Genomic DNA, 23,245 nt, shown 5'->3' with positions numbered 1-23,245 from the left:
CCTTCTGTAATTCAGATTAATTTTTAGTTGCATTGTGTTATTATCAAAGATTAGTATTTGATATTACAAGTTTGTATGACACAGATTTCTTTAGACACAGATTTCTTTAAACACCAGTTTTATAATGTGCATATAAAGTAAAATACATGTATGTGGAACAGGAGGCTCTGAGAGGCTCCAATAGTTTAGAGTTAGGTCTTCAGGATATTTACACTGTAATTTACTAGTTTTCATTTTTCTTAACATTGCTTGAAAGCAAAAAGCCAACTGCATTACTTTCTGAATACACAATAAATGTCCATTTTACAGAGTCAGGAATCAGAATCAGAAATAGGTGAGCTCTGACCTCTGGTTTTACTTCATGACACTGCTTGATTTCTTTGTAAAAATTTGACTTGCATGGAGATCATCTGTAAATCATCATGACTCAGCACATGAATGGACTCCTCCTTGTCCAAATTCCCAGTGACATCAGCAGTGCCTCCTTGGAGGGAGCTGTGATGTGAATGTTAGCACACAGTGCCAGTTGGAGGTCTCTGAACAAACCCACAGATTTTTGATGTTACACTTACAGCTCCTGGGACTTTTCTGTTCCAGCTCTTTTATTGCTGCAGAGAAGCTGCACTGGTAATACCAATGGTGGGAAACAGTGAACAAAAATGCACTTTATGCTTTCCCATTAGGAAATTAATATGCCTGTTCTCCTCCTTAGGCCTTGATCTCGCCGTGGAATTACAAACATGCAAGTCATAATTCTACTTAAACACATTTTTACTGACACCATTCATGGCCAAATGCTGTCAGTAATCAGGCACAGGTATCATTACTGTGTATGGGCTCACAAACAAATCAGGAGAGGTACAGGAATCACAGACTTGCAGCAGGATCACCTGCTGAGGGCCAGAGGGATCATTACACTGTGTAACCTGACCTTCTCTCCAGCATATCTGTCATTTCATCCATTTACTCTGTTCTGAGCCCAATAACTTCTGTTTGACTAACACAGCTCTTCTCTATTTGCCTTTATATTGAGTTTCTTGGCCAAAAATCCATTACCATTTTAGTCAGGTCTGCCATCACCTGAAAGAACTTCTGAGGATTTCTTGTACTCTATTAGAGACCTGCCATTGGGAAGGTGGGACCAAGCTCCTTTTAGGAGCAGTGATTAACCTTGAGTCTTCAGCAGGCCATGATCAGCAGTGTTGTGTCAGGCTTTGGGATTCTTCTGAGTGAAATATGCATCAAAATCTATTACTGCCTCCCCTAGTTTCTTATTTGCAGGTTTCTTTTAGGAAGTATTAACCATTTTTTAAGAAACTGGTCACATTAGTAAAAACCCAATGGTTCTACAATTTTCAAAAGAAACGTGATATACTCAAAACACATTCTGTCACCATGCAGAGCCTTCCTCCCAATCTTTTTTTTTTTTGTATCTTATGTAATTCATAACAACATCTGACAGGCTCCTGCTAGCCTCAGATGATTTGAGAAGGATTTTTAAACAGGAAAGGGAGATTTGGGCACACATAGATTTGGACTGTGTTGTTGCTGCCACCAAAGTGGACATTGCCAGCATTCTTCAGCTTCCCAGATGTATATTGGCTCATGAAATCACTCTTGTTTAAAACAGCCATCTACTCCAGGCTGTTACAGAATTGCATTCCCAGAATTTATTGTTTGTCTGTAGTGAACTCTTCTTTAATATGTATTTAGGAGAAATGTCTTTACATCACATATATCACATAATCTTTTTTTTTCCCCGGGTGAAATTTTAGGCTAAACAAAAATATTTTTGATTATCAATATATAGAGTTAAACTATTTCAGTAAATTTGATTCCTGTAATATGTTCCTTAAGATATTCCTTATCTTCTCCATAAAAAAACCACAAAATAATAAAGCAAAGAGCAGGTATCCCTCTTATAGATCTCCTTGTAATTGAAGAGAGGAGGCTTTTATCTTGCTGGCTGGCTTAGAGCTGCTCTTTACTCCCTGTAAAGGTAATGAAGACTCAGAAATACAGCTGGATCTTTTAAATTAGAAGTCTCTCTTCCTCACAGTCCAGTTTGTGTTCCTGCAGACACTTGAGCCCACTGGTGTGAGCACCTGTGGGGAGCCTGTTTGTGGATGCAGTGGCAGAATCCAGCTCCAGTTGTGTGAAATACACTGCAAGCACAACATTAATTCCACAAACTGGCATTTTTTTCTGAATTCTTTACACACTCACTCAAGAATGGTACAATATTTTCAACAGCAATAAGGAAAACAATGGCACCTTCATGCACAGACTGGGGAAGGTTTTGATCTCCACAGATGAGCATGAGAGCTTTAAGCATCTTGGAAAATTAATTGGAGGGGAGCTAACAGTTTGTGCACACTGCTCATGCCTGCCATCACTTCTGAGAAGTTGTTTTGTTATTTGTTTAAAGGTGATCATGCCTTTTTGGCAAACCTACTGCTTTCAGGTATTTTTAATACATTCAGGGTACAAAGTATGTGGAGTACAGAGATGTTTATAATGAGCAGCAAAACCCAGAGGTATTTTATTAGGCTGTGTAACTATTGCTTGATGACTACTTTTAATTGGTGAAATAATAACTAATTCCTGCTTTATTTCTTTAATATTTTAACCTACTAACTGCATGATTTTTATGAAACATCTCTTTTGGAAGCAGCTAAAACCTTTCTCAGTGGTTTTGTTCACAAACTTTTAAATTGATTTCTGGTATTAGTTCAGAGAATCAGAGAATCATCACTTACTTAGGGTGGGAAGAGACCTTTAAAGGTCATCTAAGGCCAACCCCCTGCCCTGAGCAGGGACATTTTCATTTCCAGTAGACTGTGTAGTTAATATACATCTCTAGCAGTGTACTTATGAGTCTCCACTAAAATGGTGCTGGTTTTTTGCAGCTTTTTGTGTGATTTTTTCAAATGAAATAATTTTTTCAACCAGCTCCTAAACACCAGTTCACATAGAAGCAATTGCATTATTATGATATCTATTATCTTTTATAGATACATATGTAAAACACCTGATAGACCTGAGAGCAGTTGTCTCCAACAATCTGAGAAACAACTAATTGATTTAGGTTTTTTTTTAATTAAATGTATCACTGTGAAGTCAGACCTAATGAGTTACTTCTTCAAATTATTTTCCCTTCTCAGACTGTTAGAATATTTCTTCAGAATTCTATATATTTTCTTGCATCTAAATGAGACCATTCTTATTCATAACCTATTTAATATGAAAACCTATCCTCTGAAATTGATTCTAATATAAAAAGGTGTACACGTGCACTGATATCCTTTCCTTGAGCAAAGCAGAAATTACCTTATTAATCATATTCAATTGTTATGGGCCTCCACTCTGAAAGAGGTTAGCCCACATAGAAAACTGGGCTTCACAGGAATAAATGCCCCTGTAGAGATTTTCCTGGCGGGGAGAAACCACAGCTGCCACACTCCAAAAAGATTCTGGTAGACCCAAGAAGAGTGGATTCATATGTAGAAAAAAACCCAAACTGACCTGAAACCTTTAAAAAGAAAACAAACTAAAAACCACACACGAACAACAACATCAAAAAATCCACCTTGAAGGTATTATTTTAGTCAAGCAAAGATTAATCTCTTACTTTACCCAGTTAATCTCTACAAATGCAGTAGAAGTTCTATGGACAGAGGCATTACAAAGTTCAGGAATCCTACCCCTAAAGCACTGGCATCTGGTTTTAGTCAAGTGATGAATTTAATTTAAATTATTAATTTAATTTATAACTTTAATTTAAATTATTTATTTAATTAATTCATTTAGCAGCCCTTTGAAAGTATCCTAGGATTTTGTTGTAGAAGTGCTCATTCTGAGGGAAGTAATGCATTAATTTGGAATCCATATGGACATTAGTCTGCTTGTATTCTCTTAGCAGAAGAGAAATATTAGAAATAGCCAAAAAACCATGAGGCCGTGTCATCAACTCTCCCTCTTCCAAAGAATAGAGTTAACAGAAAAGGACACCTGGATATTTTGTAATATTTATTAACTCAAACCACCCTGCAACTCTTTACTGAAGTAATGTAATGACTGAGAACAAATTTCTGGTTTAATTAATGGAAGAGGGATGTTTTAAGAAAAAACAAATAAATTGGCTATCCCTTTTGTTTTGTGGCTTTTTAAAAATAGAAATAGGTTTGCTGGTTTGTCAGTGCTCATCCCTCCTGACTGGCTCCTCCTTGCCTGGCCAAATTCAGCCCTTGGGTCAGTGATCCGGATTCTTCCAAGTGAGGACATTGCTCACTCGTTTGGAGCTGCTCTTAGCTATGCTGACCTGTTTCCAGCTTCATCTGATGTTTAAGCTGGAGACTAAAACATCTTATTGGATGGTAACACAGACAAAAATAATCATAGGAAAAATCCTATTATCAGATAAATATTTTTAGTAATGAGAGAGCAGGATGTAGTCATGCAAGATGCTTAATCTCAAGGCCAACAACTCTTCAAATCACAATGCAGTTGTAACATTTTCCATTTCCAAACAATGAGCAATCAAACATTAGCTAATTAAATGCTTTCAGTGGTGAAAGAAAATATAAAAATACATGAAATTATCAAATAAAAAAACCAAGTGACTAATTTGTCAGCCTCAGCATCACTTTACAAATAGCAGCAGCCAAGTTATCCCTACACTGCATATCAATCAATTTTACTTTTTACAGCTGATAAGATATTCTCTAATTAAATTATGTTTTAATTGCCTTTGACTTTCAGTGCAAGGAAAATGACAATATGCTTTCCATGAAAGTACTCCCTACTCATTTCTGTATGCTGTGACTGTCATTATGCAGTTAACAGTTGTTCCACAGAGGGATCGAGACTCCACATTTTCTCCTGAAATAGGATCCTGAAATAAATGGGATTCAGAAAGGGTTATTTTCTATATGCTAATATAATTCTTTTAATTGTTTGCAACACTGAGGTCTGCCCACTTGCAGTCTATTGCCATTCTCAGAGTTTTTCAAAGAGCATCTCCAGAGCCATTTGATCCTATGTGTTACTGCATTTACAATGAGAATGCCAGTCCTGGAAAACACAATCTCCTGGTTTTCACACTGAGCTCCTTACTAATTACCTTTCAAAATATTTGGTTTTTATAAGGCTACCATGAAGTGTATGGATCGAAATCATGCTGCTGCTTTATGATATGATAATTAAGTTAATTATAGCACAAAAATGTGTGTCAGTAAGAAGGTGCCAGAATTAGGGCAGGAGACCCAGCTCAGGCTCAGCACTGGGACACAGGGGATGCACTGGCAAACAGGGGCAGGCCCAGGAGGTCAAGCACCCTTCTCTAAGTGCCTCTTCTGCATCTGCAAAGCAAAGGAGGGGAAAAGAAGCAGCAAATGCCTGGATAGTTCCCACTTTTCAAGTCTGAACACACAGGAGAGGTTTGGGTGAAGGCATTTTGGATGATTCAAACCAGACTTCATCTTAATTCAGCTGAGAAGGACAGGAAGGTAAGCAAGCTGTAAACAGACACTGCTGCAAGATATGAAAGCAAAAGCAGAAAAACAGTAAAGAAAAGACAACTTCTTTCTCTGGGCTTTGAGATAAGCAGAAGGAAGGAAAATTTGAAGCGCAGCCCTACTGCATTTAGTTGGGTCTCTAGCCCAAAAATTAATTTCTACACCAGTTACAAAGAAAACATCACCTCAGGGTTGTACATGAAGGCTTTGGTCACACTGTGACACAGTTACTCAATATTTCACATCCACTTGTTGGAATATGGACCTGATAGATGCTCCTTATATGCTTGATTTACAAATAAAGTCAGAAGTTGTATTTTCCAGCCATTCCTCCAGTGAGCAGATAATGATATAGCCAGTGCTGGGACATTTGATGTAAGTAGTGGACATTTCAGTCACTGCATGAGTCCTTCATCTCCCTAGGATCCAGGGGAAGAAAATTATTTGATATGAGAGCATTTGATATTACAAGTTGTATTTAACATTTCAAGGCTCATTTGAATCAGCTCAGCTCACTGAACTGCTAAAGCATACAGGACAGCACATCCTGTCCTGAGGAGAAACCTATAGATGTGTTTAGTAGCCCAAAGGTATATTACAAAAAAATGAGTCGCTGAAGATGAGGCCCAAAATTGCATTGGTGCTGCTCATTTCAGATCTGATCTGACAGCCAGGCCTGGTGCATTACAGCACAGAAGGGTGGATGGATCAGCAGCAGAAAATACTGCTGAGGTCTGTGGTGCACTGGGAACTTCTCAAAACAGAAATTCTGTCATGACCCACAAATACCTGTAGAGCACAAGTTAGTGAAATTTGATATTAATGAAAAAATACTGTATCATAGCACTATATCATAACACTGCATCATAACACAATATCCTGAGTTCTTTTCCCATGTTTTAATCCATTAGGATGCTAGAAAACTTGAGTTTTTAGTAGTGATGTGCAGGCAGCAACATCTGCTTCCTGTGCCTTGGCAAAGGACTAATGGCTGCTGCAAAACATTTCCTGCAAGCATTCAGCCAGGTTTCTGCCCCCAGCAAATAAATGAATAAGGATGTTTAGTTCTGCCCATGTAAACACAGTGTTTTGTAACCTCGGTACAAAGTAGAAACAGTATTTTCAGGGGTTATGTATTTTGTGGTACACTGAGGGTGGAATACTAACCAGAAGGTTTTATGCCATTAGAAAATTGTGTATTTGGGCATCTCAAAGAGCTTGGTTTCTAAGCACAGCACTGAGGCTTTCTGAGTGCTTTCTGCAGGTCTCTATCAAAGTGTGTGCTGAAAAAGGAGAGGCAATCCTGAGGCTTCTCCTGGCTGGCCCATTCTCAGTGACCCAGGGGGACAGATTTTGCCAGGGGGTTGTTCATGTTATCAGGCCTGAAGGGTTAAACTTGCATTTATTTTCTAAGAGCAGACAGCTTTGGACAAGACACTTGTTTCTGCTGCTGGTATGAAGTGATGGCAAAGAAAAGATAGAATACCATGTGCACATTTTCTTCTCATGGTGTTTCTTAGAGAGACAACATGAGTCAGTGGTCTAAGAATCAAAATTTCACAAAATTCAGGGGGGTAAAAAGATATTTTTACAGGAAGTCAGACTGCCTGATATATCAGCTTATATTTGTAAAACGAGTAATTCTACACAAGAGTGCAGAAGCACAAAAGGATATGGTGATACATCACCCAGTTCCTGTAGGAGCTCTGCTCTGAGTTCTGAGAAGTCAGTAAAATTTTCTGTGTTAATTCCAATCAATTGTGGGTCATGTCCTAGATTTATAATAATTACATTTAAAGTGTTGTGATTAAAAACAAGCCCTAGCTTTTATAAATGCAGGAGGAATTAACACGCACCTTACGAGATCTTTCACAAATGCAGTCAATGTGCATGGGCTTAATTTTTTTAATATCTGGTCTTTTTCTGTTTTAGGCAAAAATCAGAATCCAGAGGAAAAAGTTGCAATCTACAGGAAGCTGGTAGGTCAAATTTTAAAATTATATAAATGCCAGTACAATTAGAGAGAAAAAAATGTAAGCGGTAAGGTAATGAAACTGGCATTTACTGGATATTCAGAGAATATGCAAAATCATTTAAATTTACATACTGAGGGGGTGAAAATGTGGTTTAGCAGAGGCAATTAACATGAGAAAGTAAGACAGATGCTGTGCAAATAATTCATAATGAATAATTTCTTTGCTCCATTATGTGTTTGCAAGTTTTCCAAACAAACTAGTTTTTCTGATGTATATGTTCAAACTGTTTGCTGAATAATATCTATGCATAATTTTTTATGTAATTCATTCATAAGCAGAGCTTTTTGAATATTCAAGCTCTTTTTGAATGGGTATGTAGGTTGTGCAACACATTTCTCTTTTCCAATTGGAGAAACATGACTTATAGGTTCTGCTATGAATAATCACAATATTTAACAATATTTGCTTCATTATTTTACCAAACATTCCTGCTAGTAAACTCATTTGTTAAGATAATCATGGAAAAAGAGATGCAAACAAAAGCAAATAAATTAGCCTGGCATCCTCTCTTTTCTTTCTCACTTAAGAAAAATAATTTGCACTGTCCACAATTCTGTTTGTCTTTCATTAAAATATACGAGGAAGCTGAAAATGCAAAATTATAGTCTTAAACAGACTTGAGTTTCCTATGGCTGTGGAGTCACACTCAATGCACAGAGTGCCAGCCCAGCCCTTTGGAGCTGCCTTTGGCCCCCTCCCACAGGGGCAGCCCCTGGGATGGCTGAATCTGCTTCCCTTCCATGGAATCCTTGTCCCTTCCATGGAATCCTTGTGCCTTCCATGGAATCCAGGTCCCTTCATGGAATACACATTATTTCCATGGAATCCTCATCCTGTCCATGGAATCCACCTCCCTTCAACAGAATCCTTCTCCCTTCCATGGAATCCACCTCCCTTCCATGGACTCCTCATCCCTTCCATGGAATCCAGGTCCCTTCCATGGAATCCACCTCCCTTCTATGGACTCCTCATCCCTTCCATGGAATCCTCGTCCCTTCCATGGAATACACATTATTTCCATGGAATCCTCATCCTGTCCATGGAATCCACTTCCCTTCCATGGAATCCAGGTCCCTTCCAGCCAATCCTTGTCCCTTCAGCAGCCAGACAGGTGTTTGGAGCTCCTGCTCCATGGCACAAAGGGCAGGCTCCCATGCAGGAGGCTAATGAAGACAAACACGCTGTTTCTTGGCATGCAAGGTGATTAATTGCCAGAGGCAAGCTTAATTATGCCAGGAGTAACAATCGGCGTCAGGGACAGACACCAAGTTTTGTGCGGCCCATTGTTAGACGTGTGTTGGAGTTTGAATTTGAACATGAATGAATTAGTATGGATTGTGTCTTCCTACAGAGCTGCCACATATCCTTAATTATATTTAGAGTCATATTTATTTGGAAAAGTCAGTTTTTCTCTAAGTGAAGCAGGTCATCAGACCTGAGAGACTGCAGCATGCTCAGGATCAATTGTGCATGATGAACTCAAGGATGAGTGAATTCCAGTTCCAGAATCTTACTAGCAATGTAAAGACTGCATTTGATTTTCTATATTAATTTTTTGTACAAGTTTTTATACTGAATATATTATATTTCAGAGTTTCTATATCAGTTTACTATTTCAATAGTGATAATTTGGAAAAAAGTAATATTGGTATTAGTAAAATAAGTTTCACATTCCTCAGGAGACAGTGAAAGAATTTCAAGTTCTCTTTTTGAGGTACCTATATATCCCATGTATATGCTCTCATTGAGGATCTGACAGTCTCAGTTTACACCTTTTTTTCCTGAAATCAGAAATTATGACAGGAATAGTACAAAGGATTCCCTGCACCTTTTTAACACTAACAGGACAGGAGAATGCAGAGAACATATAAATAGAGTTTCACAAATGTCAGTTCTGCAAAAGTGTATCAGTGTGAAAATGTGCCATTTTCACATTTTACACTGAATAATGAGAGCACTGACACAAGTATTTTAAATAACTGAAGTATACCTACATGCCTTTGGAAGAGAGTAGGAAGAATAACTTAATAAAATAACTTGCTGAGCAAGTACTGGTACTAACCAGCATTTTCAAATTCCTTTGGAGGCAAAGAAATAATTGCTTTAATGAGCACTGAAAGTGAAACTGTTTGAAAATACAGAAAAATTACAGTGAAGTGACATTAAACCTAGAAGGAAATTGTGGATCACTAAGTTGGCAGATTTTATATGGCAAACATGACATTTTTAAAAATCATATATATATATATATATATATATATATATATATATATTAAAATAAGAAAACAACAGAAAAGAAAACACACATTAAACCAATCTTGTTGAGTAAATATTCTCTTTATTCCTTGGATTACTTGCATTCTCTTCCCTTTTCCAGCATTTTAAATTTCTACTTTATAAAACATCCAGACATAATAAACCCTTCAATTCAGTTTTCGTTTATTCTTTCCTATTTATCTACAGTTAAAAAAAAAATCATGTTTCACTAGTGATGAAAAAATAATTTCATTAGTGATTCTTGGTATTTTTGTAACTTTAAAACACACATTGTAGATTCTACATCCCTGAAAACATATTTCCTGCTCAAACTTCCCATTCTTCTATGGCTGCCTTAATTTCTTTTTGCACTGCAGGAGTTCATACTGGTAGAAGTGATAAATGGATGTCTTTCTTTGCATTATACATATTTACAGCAAGTAAACTGTGTCTACCATATCACTTTATAAATCTATTGCCCAGTGCTGCTATAGCCAATGCATTAAATATTGGGCTTCTCAGGGACTGCTCAGTGCAGTTTAACACAACAGATAATGAAAGGAGATCAGGCATGAAAAGTTCCTCTTTATCTTGCACCTTTCCTCACACAAAGTAGCTGATAACAGCTAAGTTCATCATCCTTCTTTCATACAGTATTCAGGAAATCAGGCACTTAAACCACGACCTTCACAGAGAGAGGACTGTGTCATCCTCTTTAGTCAGTAGCAAAAAAAGGGCTCTGATCCTGAATGGAGTTGTTGGATTTTGTCAGAAGATAAATTAAGCAGCTGAATACTTTTGTGTGCTTGTATGGAAGTCCTTTTCAAGGAAATACTTTGCATTAAAAGAAAAGAGGGCAAAAGAAGGCACAGAACATAAAAGTTAGCAATGAAAGATGGGGCCAAATTAAGGTTGAACAGAGCAAAAGTAAAATTAACTAACAGCTTCCTTAAAGACCTACCTCTAATATTTAATTATTTTACTAAAAATGCTGTGCAATGCCAGAGAATTCATGGTAAATGCTGGAAAAAAATGTTATCCCAATTCTGAAAATTTATGTTGGTTTATTATTATCTAGCATTTTTCATTCTCTTGATAGACCTTGTGTACTAAGAAAAAATATTGTTCTATTATATTTCATAATGGGAAGTGAGCCTGTGAAAGCTAAAATATTCACTGATCTGTGAAAGTATTTTCAGACCACAAATTCCACTTTCCCCACCCTCTAATTCCTCCCTCAGTCTCCAGAGTGTTTTTATTTAAAAGGAACAAATTCTGTTGGTGAAGTTTGCATTGGCAGTTCATATAGGGGTAGATGTGTATCACTCAGAAGGCAAACTGTCACAAACTGCACATTCTGTTTATGTTTTGGATACTTCTAGTTTTGCCTTGGCTTTTTGTGGGGTTTTTGTTGTTTGTTTTGTTTTGTTTGTTTTGTTTCTTTGTGGTTTTTTGGTTTGGTTTGGTTTGGTTTTGCTTTTTGGTTTTTTTTGGGGTTTTTTCTCTTCATTGTGTCCCCAGTTATTCCTTGAATTTTCACATGCACCTTCCAGTTCACAGGCTCACTGCTGAAGCAGACTGCAAACTTAACATTTGCTTTTGAGGCTGGCTTCAAATCTTGGACTGACTGAAGTAATTTCAATCTTATGTAAAATAGCTACTTCATCCTTTACACCTTCCTACTTGCCTTTTTTTCCTTCTCTGGATAATGTTCCAGATATTTTATTCTACCACTTGTGACTAAACCAATCGCAGTGACCTTTCACTTAGACTAGGTACTAGAATTGTCTGTGTGTGGTGCCATTTACCTAAAATCAGCCTCATTCCATCTCGTGCAGAGTGTGTGTCTGTGGGGTACCTCATCCACACCAATACCACTTCAGGCAGAGCTGAGCTAAAACCACTCCTGACATCAGAAATAAATGTTGAATTCATCCTCAGCTCGCTCTGTCAGTGAACTCATTGTTGCCATCCAGAACACCCCCTGACCTCCATGGTTTTTATCATAATCACCTGGTGGTATTTTCTCCCACTCTCAAAAACCATATACAGACAAGTACATAAAGCAAATAGTTTTTCTTAATGTAATGGCTACAACCTCTCAGTAATTGCAGCAGCAATACAAGTGAAACTGTTCATCCTCTGTGGTGTCAGAGTCATTAAAATGGCTGAGAGAATTAACATTGCAATTACACTCAGGAGCTTGCCAAGCCAAACTGAGGAATAGTTAACAACTCTGTCTTCCATTAATGTTACAAGAGCAATGACAATACTCAGATTTCAGTATTTGGGATCTGGCATCTAGAAAGTCATTGGAAACCAGTATGACTCCAGTAACTGGTTGGGCCAGAAGAAGGTAAGAGACCTGGGCCCTGATTCACAGAGTAAGAATGGCCCTGATATTTGTGTCTTTATTTAACAATTGTATTAGTGCTTTAGGATTATCACATAAGCCTTATGTGATAATCCTAAATATAACTACTCTGGAAGCAGGGCATCCTACCAATTCTGCAACAGTGACACCTAATTTTAACACCCACAATGTGTTTTTCCTGAGAGCTGAACAATTTAAACACAAAAATTCTTCTCAGTGACTGGTGAATTCTCCTCTTGGTCAGCCAGATGAGCAAAGACTCATCATTTGCTTGCAGCTGGTACTAATCCACTTTACACTTTGTTGACAGCCATATTCTTCCAAACTCCTTTCAACTATTTGTGGTCAGCTGTAGGGAAAAAGGAGGCCAGGTGTGTCAGTTCAGAGTTTGCTGTGTACAGAACACACACCAAGGCACACAGGGGGTGTTCTGCAGAGTTCTGCATCCACTAGGGATGGCTGTGCATACTGAACCTGCTCATCTGCAGACAGCAATTCCTCAAAGTACAACAGCATTCCATGCCTATAAAAGTCTTCACATTTTCTTAACTTTCTACTGAGCAGGTGTAAGGACTTTCCATCTTTTTTTGCCCCCTCTTCTTCTTCCAAAACTGCAACTTTGTTGATGGCTTTGCATTGTTGAGAGCTGTGCAAGCACATTGCAAGTGGCTTTCTACCTGCTTGGTGCTTCCATTTGAGCCACTTCAAAGACAGGCTATCATTCTTACAATTATAAGAATAAGGCTGCCTATAAAAGGGAAGGGAAGAAAAAAGGCTAAAGAGACTGGAAACTACCTGAAAATACTAGTACAATTTCAACATCTTTCCTTTCTTTTTGTCTGATGAATTACACCGAGCTTCTGGCAATATTTAGGAGGTGAAACAAACTTGCTTATTGCAATGTCAAACATACACCACACTTACTGAATTACCAAAGAAGGTAATACCAGTGTGTTAAAATTGTGTATCATGCCACTCCTCTGCTAGGTGCTCACTACATGATAAACAGCTACTTCTCCCATACCATGGTGTGGTTACTTCCTTGGAACAGAGAGAAACACTCTTATGTGTATTTTTTTATTATTATTAATTTTTCCATAATTTCTTACTATGCAATTGCAGACATAGGATTAGGAATGAAAATTGGACATTTAAATCAGGTGCACGACTGACTAATGATATTGCAGTATATATGATAAAGGTAGGAAATTGTACCAATTAATTAAAATAATCCTCTTTACAACACATTAAAACATTTGAGAGGCATTGTTCAGGAAGATAAGCTCTCTCTTTATTCTGAAGAGTCTTATGTTGTTACAATGGATCATTGCATTTCACAATTTCCAGCTTACAGGGTTGGAAAAAATTATGGCTATCAGCTGGAATGACCTCTTGTGTGATGCCAGCCAGTGAACTTCCCCCAGGTAACCACTCCATCAATCCTGTAACTTACATTTCAGATGCAATATAACTTCCAGAAAGATCCTATTTTGAATCTAAGCAAGACCAGAATACACATTCCATAGGTAAAATGTTCCTATTACTAACAAGCTGCACTCCTAAAATTTCCCCTTCATTGTAAAATGTATTTATATAGCATCAGCTTCCAGAAATCCTTTTATCATGCCTGTTTTGATCAAGCTATAGCAGTGTGTGTGGTGGAGCATATACATACTAATAGAGAAATAATGATGTATAGGGACACACTGAAAAATCAGCAGTTCCAGGTTAGAAAATTCAAACGTGTGCTTAAAAGGCAAGAGGACAGGCATCCAGCAGTTACCACCAGTAAACTGCTAATCTTTCTTGTTGCCTCCTTTCTTCTTTCCTTTCAAATCACACTGAAGGTCAATTTTTCAAAGAAGTGTGAAAAGAGAGAGCCGTGGCCCTTCTGAGAGTGGACAAGATGCTCTCCTGTCAGCAGGCTATGTAAGTGACAAGGTGATTCTGAGAGAGCCCCTGAAGGCATTGAGGGCTGGAGCTGGGAACATGTGCAGGCTCCAGGCTGTGCCTTTTCAGCTCAGCCATGGAGCACTGGCTGATGCAGCAACAGGGCAGTGACACAGCTGCAGCCTCATTCCCCAAACACCTAAATAAAAGCTGAAGAAACACACTTATATTCACTTCAGATTTGCTGCCTGGAACTTGTTCTTGAAGGTAGGCATGCATATTCTTTCCTCCAAAGAACTAAACAGAGCTAATGTATTAAATCTGCTAAAGGAGGAGTAGCCTATGGACCTTTTACTGACTAATCCAGTAGTTAGAGACCTAACCCAAGAAAATTAGGTGTTTGGGTTATTCTCTGCAGCCTCATGCATATTCACTGCCACTCCCAGGAGAATACCCTTACCTGCAGATAAAAGGGATAGGAACAAACCTGCCTTCCATTGAAGCTGTACCACCACATCTGAAGGAATCCAAGATCAATTTAAACAGAGAACAAGAGGAAGAGGAAGCATGGTTCCCTGTCTTGTGTTAGGACACTCACTTTAGGGATAAAACACGCTTATTCTTCTAAAACTTATAATAATTGTCTCTCAGATATTCTGGATTTATATAGTTAACTTTAATCCTGAATGTGGACACAAAGCCAGCATTCCCACATTGGTCTTGGTGATACTGCCTCAACTTGTAACTTCTGGTTATTTTTGTTTTGATACTCATCCACTCCCAGCTGTCATTTTCACTAACCCAGAACAGTGGGAGCATGTACTCAGTTATTCACCAGGACAAACTCATGCTGCTTATAGTAAACTGCCTTCCAGAAAACAATCCCCCAACCTGAAATGTCACCCGTGTTCTTTTTCACTAGATGCCTGACCTTGACTTCACCAGCTTTGTGGAACAAATGAGGCCACCTTACCAAGGCAACTGGCTTGGTCTGTGCCATTAACCCAAATCCATCATAATTGACCAGCTACAAACCCTTGCTGCATGGCATTTAATAAGCCATTTGCTTGTTCTCTCTCAAATCACTGGTTTGTTTAAGTAGCTTTCTAATATTCTCTATGTCACTCCAATGAGGTGAAGATTTCCAAGTATCTTTAGATTGTATGAGCTGAATGAATTCTGAATTTTGTTAATTTGCCTAATCATCATAAGCATCAAGTCAAATGTTTTATGGGCTGCTATTACAGACTTTCCATTACCTTTTTCACTGATACTTACATCCATCATAATGTAGTTTGACAAGATTTACTTCCAAGCTCAGTGTAATTCTGTCTTCTTCCTGATAGGGACAACTCATTACTTAACTGCAACAGTCTTTTAAGACTTCTCTAGCATTCATTTCTGCAATCTACTTTATTTTCAAGCAGAAATGTTATTTCCAGTAAAATGACTGCCACAGTATATCTGCACACAAGTTTCTCTGCAGAATCAACATCACTGCATATACATTAAAATCTTGACCACAGCTTTAGAGACAAGGACATATCTTGAAATCTGTGAAATGCCATGGAAAGAGACAAGGCCAGGGAGAAGTTGTAGTTCTGTGGATCTTCTTCACTCCTGTGAATAGATGCAGTCCTCAAGCAATAGCATTGCATGTAATTTACCAAGCTCTACCAGTATGCTCAACTCTCCCCTTTTCTCAATTAACCTTGAAAAGCTGAGAGATGCTTCCCTGCTGGTTTCTGGATTGCCCCTTAAAACTCTGGCTCTTTGTTGACAGTTACAGAACTACAGTTGCAGTTGGAAAATTAACTCTGCTGTAGTTTCTCTCTAATCAGAAATTTACAGTGCACTTTCCCCAACTACAGCGAATCCAATGTGCTCCAGTTTGCTGCATTTCTCTACAGGGATTTTCTGTGGTATGGAATAGTCATGAAGTCGATCTGTGGCACTGTTAGCCCTGCTGCTGTGCATTGCCCATGTCCAAGGCTCCTTTTTACTGCTGTTTCTGGTTCCTGGCTAATTTCAGTTGCTACTTTCCTCCTGGCCTTGCCAAAAATACATACCAAGTTTTACAGGTTGCCATCAGCTTGTGCCTTGTACTTTGTCACTCTCTTGTTTCCTGATTTACTCCGCTTTAACACTTCTGTTTTTGGTGGTCTGACAGATGTGTAGCAATGTGGAGGGAGAAATTAAAGGTTAAATAATAGTCAACGTTTAATGATTTCAGAGAAAAGATAAGTGTTCTGCGCACAAATTGGAAGTAACATTATGTAGAACACGATGATTGAGGCTAAAGCAGTTGCAATTCTGCTCTGCAGAAGTGACAACAGTCGTTGGAACGGCTCTAACTCGTGGCAAGAAGATGGAAGCGATTTTTTAACAATTCTTTTTTTTTTTTTTCCCTCTTGCCCAGATTTTGTTGTCGCCTCCGCGCGCTCCTCGGGCTGCGCAGCGGCGGCCGCGGGAAGGGACCCTCCCCTCCGACCCGCATCCCCTCCGACCCGCATCCCTTCCCAACCCGCATCCCCTCCCGAGCCGCATCCTCCCCTGACCCGCATCCCCTCCCGACCCGCACGAGCATCCCGCCGCCGGGGACCCCGGGCGTCCCCGCCTCCCGCGCCGCTGCGGCAGCGCCCGGCCGGGGCACGGCCCGCTGTGCGCAGGGACGGTCAAGGCAACAAGGACGCGCTGGCGGCGGCGGCTCCGGTGCTGCCGCTCCTGTCCGTGTCCCCGTCCCCGTCCCCGCTCCGCCGCCCTCCCCGCGCCGCCGCCGCGCGCGCCCGCCAGCGCGCGCCCGTGCGCCGAGCGCGGCGATTGGCTGCGGCGCGCGCGCGGCACCCGCGGGGAGGGCCGTGCGCGCGCCTCGGGACCGCGGCGTGCGCGCGCGCGCGCTCCCCCTGCCCGCCCGCCCGCTCTCCCGGCGCGCGCTCCCCCCGCGGCCGCGGCTCCCGCGCTCCCCGGGGGCGGCGCGAGGCTGAGGCGCTGCCGCCGCTGCCGCTGCCCGGAGCCGCTGCCCGGAGCCGCCGCTGCCGCCTCCGCTCCGGTGTCAGCGGGGACGGGACGCGCAGCGAGAGCAGAGCCAAGGCGGGGAAGGGCAGGGAAGGAAGGGGTGTCCCCTCCTCACTGAAGGAATCCGCACCGGTGCGAAGTTATCGCCCAGAGACGGTGAGAGGCGCTCGGGCTGCTCAACCTGCTGCCGCCGCCGCTGCTGCCGGTAAATGCTCTTCACTTCTTACTTGCCGACATGCCCGGGGCTCTCCTCCCCTCTCCGCAGCGCTCGGGGCTCCGTGGCCCCGGCAGCCCCCGCTGTAATTGCGCGGTGGAGTTGCCAAGTTGGGATGCGTGTGCGGGTGCGGGTGTCGGAGCCGCGGGATTCAGCACTTGGAGAGGTCATTACTTGCATGAGTTCCAGGCAAGGAGGATTCTCCGTGCCTCCGCAATAACTGCCGCTGCTGCCCATTAATCCTCATCCTTAACCGCTGGTATTTCTTATGTTTTCACCGTGTTTTAATGTAGTCTTTGCTTTTTTTTTTTTTTTAAGCTGCTGGGGTTTAATTTGTTTATTTACTTTCTTTTCCCCCTTTTCTTCCGAGATTGTAGTACAATGGTATTATTTATTTCTTCAGTGTTTGCCAACAGTGTGGGAAGGTATCGCTGATTCAGAAACTATTGTCCACAGTGCGTCTCGGCTAGGAACAGGCAGCAATAGGAGAAGGCAGGCATTTGTATTCCGAAAGGGAATTAAAAAAAAAAAAAAAAAAAAGCTGCTTTGCATCATTGCCGCAGATTTGCGGGGAGCACAGCACGGAGGGACGGTGATATTTTGTTGTTTGCGAAGGTAATAAACACCGAAGCGCCTCGGTGTTTCACGCGTAGCCCCGCGATTGAGCTGTTTGGGAATGGCTGTGGATAATAAATTCCTGGCTGTGGAGGCAGGGGTTGCTGGCATGTATCACATCCAGCGCTCAGACAATGTTCCGGCGTGTGCTGACACCGGAGCGCGTCCCTGCTACACCTGCCGTGGAGTGGCACTTTGACAAGAGACTGCTCTGGCTCCTGCATACACCCAGACTGAAATTGAAATCAGGTGCGAATTGAGCTCTTAACTCTCTGCCTTTGAACCAGACTCCTTTTTCAGCACTTCTTGTTAGGATTCTTGTGTAAACATCTATTTGTAGCAATTTCGGGAGATTTAATGGTACTGATGTCCTAATATGTGCTTTTATGCCTTTTTTTTTTTTTTTTACTTCCTGCTTAAGTGTTCTGTCCTTCTAAAAGGCTCAGAATGAAATGGCAAGTACTGTCTGTGTGTGGGTATATGTGTGTGCATAAATATTTAAATATTTATATATAATGTTTGGCTTGTACTTGTTTAAATTTACAGATTCTTGCATTATGTGGAGGAAACAGAATTAAAATGCAGGAACACAGAATTAAGGAGACTTTGTTTGTAAGGTTCAGTTGTGTAGTTAGAAGATTATGTAAGATCAAAGATATTCAAAATGCATGTGTCCTAGGGAAGTAAAGTGTAGAAGGAGCAGCATTCTAGCAATTTAAGAATATAAAGCTTTGCTGTAACAATACAGAATGCAGACTGTCAATAAGTCTCTGTAGCCATCCAGCATCTCACAGGGCATTTTATGGAATGCTGCTTAAAATCTGTTGTAATTAAGCCACAGTCTCTGTTAAGGGCAGTGTTAATGAAAGAGCAGCCTCACCTGTTAGTATGGTTACCTGAGGTAAGTGTAACAGCTTACAGTGGTTGTACAGACTCCAAAGTTTTTCTTCAAACTTCAGCGGAATTGAGAAAGATGGTTCTTTCTGTAAGATATTTGTATTTGTCATTCAGCTGGTACAGAACCACTGGACAGAATAGCAACTGGTCTGTTCTAGGGGTAAAGTCAGTTCTTACAAGGGGATGACAACCTGATGATAAGGAACATTTCTTGCTTTGTCAAGATTTAAAATACATATAAACAATGTATCTGAGCATCATTTTCCTGTGCCTTGGCAAATCAGGTTGATGATTAATTTGGCTTGGCCCATATGCTGAGGTTCCTAGTTGCTGAGTAATAAATAAACTAGTCTTACATTACACCCATATAGATTGTGTGGTATTCAAAAAACCAACTGTGAGGTCTGAGTTTTAATTCATTTTAAGAGGAAAACTTTTCTAGCTGTGGTTTCTTAGTGTCCTGGCAATGCCTGAGAACTCAAAGAAGTAATTTTTAATCCAATTATTAACATGTTTACAGCATGTTCTTTTAAAGAAAAAGTTTTGGTCCAGACAATGTTTGAATTTTTATTCTGCTTTAAAAAAAACATTTCTATTAAGACAGTGCTCATAGGAAACAATAACATTTTAGTCCTTTACATGTTATTTTTAATAGGGATAATTAAAATAATGGTCTTTCTGTGTGATTAGCTTTTAACTGCTTGTGTTGCATGGGGAGAATTAACACGTGAGGATCACTAGTAATGTTTTCCTGTAATTAACCTGAACTGTATTTTCACTTGTAATGTTTCACACTAAAAGTCAAAGCTGCAGGGAAGAATTGAGGAGGTGCTTTCTCTTGTTAGGTCACAGAGATTACCAGAGGTTATTGATTTGAGGGGGCTAATAGTTGCATTTCTTTGCCTTTTTAAAGAACTGTTTTATTTCTGATGTATATATCTGTACATCAACTTTCCATACACGACATGGTTTTGGCATTTTCCTGTCAAATACTGACATTTTTGTTTCTGCAGTCAAAGTACATTTCCTGTGAGCAGCTTTACTGTTAGAGTCTAAGTCATGGTGTTAGCTGTATTAGTGATTGTGTGCTTAAAATTATTTAGAACAACATAGGAAAGGGAAATTGTTGAGTTCAATCAAGTTCAATGTCTAGACTTTCTTGTCTGAGAGGTCAAACTAAACTGAAAGTCAAATTGGATGAAGACAAAGCTCTATCCACTATTAGAGTACTCAAGTCAATATACCAATGTTTGTTTTGTGTTTGTTTGCATTTTACTGTGAATTCAATCCCTCAGTCCTTAATGTTTCTGGCAAAAGATGCACATAGGAGCACCACTGAAGTCCATGCTTAAAGATAAGACCAAAAAATTATTGGGCTGATCCTTTAAACAATAATATTCTTTTATATAAATGGATAGTTCTAAAAAGTTTGCCCTTCCTTGCCCTGGATCTGTAATAGAAAATACAACCTTACAATATAAATTAAATTCATTTCTACTAAACTAATTAAGATAAGAGATGTTTTAGTCCTTACTTGCTCTTTCAGAAGGTTAATATTTAATGGAAATGGCAAGTTTTTTCCCAGGCTTTTTTTTTTTTTTTGAACTATGCTTTACTTACAATTTCACAAGATCTTTATCAGGAAGAACAGTTTAATATAATACTCACTGTGCTACAACAGCAAAGAAGGTTTTGCTGATACTCAGTACAAGCAGAGCTGGTCCCCACTTTGTGACCGGAGGTGTCACATCCCAGAGCCTTCATGCCAATTGATGGTGACTCATCTTTCTAATTTCTTCCTGCACAAAGCAGCTCCTGCACAGAGTGCTCTTAGTGGAGTACGGAGTGGCTCTGGCTGTGTCACCCTGTTCCAGCCACAGGCTGCTCCAGCTCTGTTTGCTGGCTGTGGCTGCAGCCTCGGAGAGCCCCTGCTCCTGCTGCTCTCACAGTGGTTCCCTGCAGCACAGCCTCCCCTGATCCACACAGCACTGAAAAGAGACTCTGGGCCATCCTCTGTTAGCTCAGTTTTGTCTCACAATTATTGCTCTGCAGTGGGATCCCATAATGCTGGTGAAGTTCAAATACATTGGTTTAAATCCACCTGGCTGACTAACTCAATATAATCAGATAGACTTTTCAGATAAGGAGGAAGCATGCTAAGCTTAGATATAATTCATTTTTTATTATATTTAAATAGGTTCTTTTTAGTTGAATTGATTGACATTCAGTGCCAAATAGTAATAAATTGTCTACTTTCATCTTTATTGCTGAGCATTAATAACCCAGTAGTCATCCAAACAGGGATGTAATTATAAGATTTTTAGTGACAAGCTGCACAACATTGGATTACAAACTTCTGTGTTTAGCTGAGCAGGTTGTGAATGGATACATGGTGCACACACTGCTTTACACCAGTGGCTGTATTCAGACTCATTCTGGACAATAGTCAGGCAAACAGCTGATCTTAAGCCATGCCTTTTTCTTTCCCTCTGGAACAGGTTTTACAGAAGATACAGTTTTATCTCTGATGAATGGAAATAAAGTTTCACTTTGGAAGGGTGGTTTGGCTTTGGGGATTTTTTGTTGTGATTATTTTCTTTGAGTTGTTTTGATTTTAACTATAATGCAACTCAATATGGTGAAATTAAGAACAGGGTATCACCCTTTTTGATTTTGGATAATAGGGTGTTCATTCTTTTTGTTTGTTCTGAAGAGACTTCTTAGCAAAAACACATTTAGGCAAAATGTTTAACTAACCTTTCAGAACTACAAATATGTGTTAAAATAGTATAAAATACATAAGTAGATGCTCTTGGAGGGATTTTCTTAGTAATTTGAGGCACCTTGCCTTTACCTTTAGTAGCATCCTTTAAAGCTTTGAATTGGTGTCAGTTCTCCAGATTTATCTGTTGTTTCTCAGCCCACACAGGCAAGGAAAACACCAGGGCTTGTTCAGAGGGTGGTGCAAGGCTATCTAAAACCCTTAATGAGCATATCAGTGAAACCCTTGAGGAGGATAGAAATAGCTTCTGGGTGCAGTCTGTGTGAAGAAGGTGGAGAGAAGGCCAGGCTGGACCTGTGCACTGGGAGAGGCACCTGAGCAATGGTTTCATCTCAGGCGCTGCCTGGGGGGAGCAGGGAAAGGGACAGAAACAAAACTGCCTCTGCTGCTTATCCTGGGCACTGTCAGGCACAGGGACAGCATCAGTGTCGGGTTTTTGAACCAGTCCCAGAGGAGCTTTTCCCACCAGTGTGCCCAGGTACAGAAGCTGAGCCTGTCTCCAGGTGGGTGCTGCTGTGCCTCCTGGGAACTTTCAGGTGTGTTCCCTTAACTCTCAACAGGGTTCTTTCTTTTTTTACTTTTACTTTACTTTGGGGATAATTTTTAGGGAAGTCACTTTTCCTAAACAATTGATTGAGGAGTGTTGGTTCTGCTCTGGTTTTGAGTGGCCCTGTACCCTGTGTTGTAGAAATCTGTCTTGTATTAAGTTTAAGAGGGGTAGATAACTGTATGTAAGTGGAAACTATAAAAATTCTTTTATGAAGCCATTGTGTAGGAGCGTAGGGCTTAGATGTGAAACAGCAAAATACAGGAAATCCTACTAAATATAAATAATAGATTTTTCCAAAGCTTTTTCTGAGTGTAATTGCCTAGTGACTTTTCTAATCTCTCTAAAAAAAGGAGAATAAGTTATCATAATAGTGTGCTCCAATACTTGTACCACATACTAAACCAATGGTATGTACCTTTTCCAACAATGACAACAACAAAAATAATAAATTAATGTTTAGAAAGGCAGAATACCAGATATTGAAATATAACAATGACACTAGAAAGAAGCTTTCTGGTCTTGAAAATAAAGTTCACTTTACTTGCCAATGTTTCAGTAAATCCTATGTTTGATTCAGATTCTGGAGGAAAAATTAGTCTACTGAAATAAAGTAAATATTAAATTTATCCTACTGTATAAAAATACATTCCCTAGGGAAAAGTGTTTTACACTTCATGCTTGCCACATTAAATGAGTTTTCTGAACCAAATAAAACAAGTGGTATGCAGTTCTGCTGTCACTGTGTAGATACCTAATTGGCCATTACTAGAGATTTAGATATATTAACATATATATATATATATATATTTATATAGATATACTTTCCATCCTAGTTCCTGATTACAGATGCTGTAGGGTGAGATGTTCACATGCAGGCTCTTGGTGTGTTTGGTTTTGGGTCTGGGCTCAGAGGGTTGTGCTCCTTCAGGAGGTGGCAAAAGCATAATCTGGAACACAGACCTTTCTCTTATGGGATGTTTTCTAGGGTGGGCACTTCTCCTAACATTTCTCCATGTACTTTGACACAGAAAATATTTTCACATTGTCTATGGTTTTTGGGAGAGCGAGCTCTAGCTGGTTTCTGGTTTCCCATGAGAACA

The 23,245-nt window shown here is 39.9% G+C and overlaps 1 protein-coding gene across 2 annotated transcripts in view; it reads left to right on the top strand.

Annotated features, from left to right (window-relative positions):
- Positions 1 to 23,245, top strand: part of TENM2 (teneurin transmembrane protein 2) — a 737,821-nt gene that overhangs the window by 101,682 nt on the left and 612,894 nt on the right. Inside the window, exon 3 of one of the 2 annotated variants that reach the window (XM_036391814.2) lies at positions 7,449 to 7,495. The gene's annotated coding sequence lies outside the window, so the exon portion shown is untranslated. Of the gene's footprint in view, positions 1 to 7,448; positions 7,496 to 17,126; positions 17,293 to 23,245 lie in introns of those variants that run through there. The other variant, XM_036391811.2, reaches the window with a different exon arrangement.

This window comes from Molothrus ater, chromosome 15 (assembly GCF_012460135.2).
Source record: "Molothrus ater isolate BHLD 08-10-18 breed brown headed cowbird chromosome 15, BPBGC_Mater_1.1, whole genome shotgun sequence".
Taxonomy (NCBI): Eukaryota; Metazoa; Chordata; class Aves; order Passeriformes; family Icteridae; genus Molothrus; species Molothrus ater.
This window is presented reverse-complemented; position numbering and strand designations above follow the sequence as displayed.